The sequence below is a fragment of the Apium graveolens genome, chromosome 11 (assembly GCF_009905375.1).
Source record: "Apium graveolens cultivar Ventura chromosome 11, ASM990537v1, whole genome shotgun sequence".
Lineage (NCBI taxonomy): Eukaryota > Viridiplantae > Streptophyta > Magnoliopsida > Apiales > Apiaceae > Apium > Apium graveolens.
Window position 1 is genome coordinate 181681886 of NC_133657.1, and position 2948 is coordinate 181684833.

The 2948-nt window shown below is 41.6% G+C and overlaps 1 non-coding gene across 1 annotated transcript; it reads right to left on the bottom strand.

Annotated features, from left to right (window-relative positions):
- Positions 1–331: 331 nt before the first annotated feature.
- LOC141698761 (small nucleolar RNA R71) lies at positions 332–438 on the bottom strand. Its single transcript, XR_012565264.1, has one exon. It is a non-coding gene; the product is annotated as a small nucleolar RNA R71 (small nucleolar RNA).
- Between the last annotated feature and the right edge of the window lie 2510 nt (positions 439–2948).

Below are 2948 nucleotides of genomic sequence, written 5' to 3' on the forward strand. Positions count from 1 at the left end.
GCAATGGGTAAACCAGAAATAAATACAAAGGCTTCTGATGGACTACTCTCAGCCGAATATCAATGATATTCAGTCTAGCATTGTCAGACCAGCCATCTCGGCTACACTTTGAAATCAAGATGCATATGCATATTAGAGATTTCATCGAGATCTGCGAAACCTTCAAATTCAATAATGTGTCTGAAGATGCTATAAAGCTAAGGCTTTTCACATTCTCTCTAAGGGATAAAGCTAAGTGTTGGTGCATTCTCTACCACCAGGCTCTATCACCAAGTGGGAAGATCTTGCTCAGAAGTTTCTCACTAAGTTCTTTCCTATGGCGAAGACTGCTGCAATCAGGAATGCTCTTACTCAATTTGCGCAGCAATCGAGAGAATCTTTGTGTGAAGCCTGAGATCATTATAAGAAGATGCTTAGAAAGTGTCCTCATCATGGGATGCCTGAATGGATGATCATTAACTGCTTTTATAATGGTTTGAGTGTGACTTCTAGACCCATGCTTGATACAACATCAGGTGGAGCCTTATGGGCTAAGAGCTACGATGAAGCGTATGATTAGATTGAACTGATGGCTGCTAATGAATACCAGAACCCATCTCAGAGACTGACTCAAGGTAAGGTAGCAGGAATTCTGAAGGTAGATGTAGCTACTGCTATAGCTGCTCAACTTAATGCTTTGACGATAAGGTGGATTCTTTGGCTAATTATGGAATTAATCAGATCACTAGTGTCTGTGAGCTTGTGATGGTGCCCATGAGACAGAGCAGTGTGCTATTTCTAGTGAATCAGCTTAGTTCGTGAGCAACTTTCAGAGGTCGCAGCAACCATTTACAGCCACCTTTCATCCCAACAACCGCAATCATCCTAACTTTAACTGGAGCAATACTCAGAATACGGTGCAACAGCCTTATCAACAGTATGCAGCAAAGCAATACAACCCTACTGGTTTTCAACAATCGCAATATGCCCCAAGACAATAACTCCAACTACAACAATCTAATAAAAAATCTGAATTGGAGGAGTTGAGGCTCATGTGCAAGAGCCAAGCGGTATCTATCAAGACCTTGGAGAATCAAATTGGGCAGATTGCCGATGCCCTTGTTGAATCAACAACCTAGTACACTCCCTAGTGACATATAAGTACCAGGTAAGAAGGAAAACAAAAGAGCAGGTGAAGGCAATTACATTGAGGTCTGGGAATGGTTGCAAGCTAAGAAAAGCTCAAGTTTCAGAATTTGAAGGTGTGGTTGAAGAAGAAGTGCCAAAGGAAGCAGAAGTGGAAACAAGGAAGAAAACTATAGAACACACTCCTCTTGAGGGTAATATAGGGGAGAAACAGGTCTATCCTCCGCCTCATTTTCCTAAAAGGTTGCAGAAGCAAAAGTTATATAAGCAGTTTGCTAAGTTTCTGGAGGTGTTCAATAAACTTCATATCAACAAACCTTTCGCTGAAGCTCTTGAACAGATGCTAGCTATGCAAAGTTCATGAACGGTATTCTCTCTCGGAAAGAAGCTAGATGACTTAGAGACCGTTGCTCTCACGGAGGAATGTAGTGCTATGCTGTAACAGAAGTTGCCTCCAAAGCTTAAAGATCCTAAAAGCTTCACTGTTCCTTGTACTATCGGAAAAGTGTCATTCGACAAATGCTTTTGTGACTGGGAGCTAGCATCAATTTGATGCCTTTGTCTATCTAAGAATTTAGACTTACCTAATCCAAATCCCACTTCTATGTCCTTGTAGTTGGTTCGATCGCTCTATTACGTATCCACGGGCATTGTGGAGGATGTCTTGGTCAAGGTGGACAAACCCATCTTTCCAGCGGAATTTGTAATTCTTGATTTCGAGGAGGATAAAAAGATTCCCATAATTTTGGGAAGACCATTCTTGGCTACGGGCCGAACCTTGATTGATGTGTAGAAGGGTGAGCTCACTATGCGAGTGCTGGATCACAGATGTGACTTTTAATGTGTTTAATGCCATGAAATTCCTACTGATAATGAGGAGTGCTTAAAGTGGAGTTGGTCGATTCTGTGGTTACTTCAGAACTTGACCAAATGTTAAGTCTGATGCCTTAGAAATGGCCTTCTTGGGGAATTCAGATAGTGAAGATGATGAAGGTGATGAGTAGTTGCAATATTTGAATGCTTCTCCTCGGAAGCAAAGGCTGGATAGCCTTTTGAATCTTTTAGATTGGAAGAGCTGAAAAATTCTCCAAAAGCGCCTCAAGAAGGAAGCTCCTACACTCGAGCTTAACCTTTGCCTAAACACTTAAGGTATGCTTTTTTAGGTGATGAATCTACTTTGCCTGTTATTATTGCATCTGACCTTTCAGGTAGTAATGAGGAAAAGCTTTTGAGAATTCTGAGAGAATTCAAATCGGCAATTGGAAGGAACATAGCAGATATCAAGGGAATCAGACCTTCTTATTGCATGCATAAAATTCTGCTAGGGGAAGGAAGCAAGCCAAATGTTAAGCCGCAGAGAAGGCTAAATCCGATAATGAAAGAGGTTGTGAAAAAGGAAATTCTCAAGTGGCTAGATGCAGGGATCATCTATCCTATTTCTGACAGTTCTTGGGTGAGTCCCAATACATTGTGTGCCGAAGAAAGGAGGTATCATTATGGTCACTAATGAGAAGAATGAGCTCATTCCTACTCGAACAGTCATGGGGTGGAGAGTTTGCATGGATTACGGGAAGCTGAACAAAGCCACGAGGAAGGATCATTTCCCTCTTCCTTTCATTGATCAGATGCTTAACAGGTTGGCTGGGCATGAATACTATTGTCTTCTAGATGGCTATTCGGGTTATAATCAGATTTGCATTGCTCTAGAAGATCAGGAAAAGACTACCTTCACTTGTCCGTTTGGTACTTTTTCCTTAGAAGAGTTTCTTTGGGTTGTGTGGTGCACCTGCCACATTTCAGAGATGCATGATGGCTATCTTCTC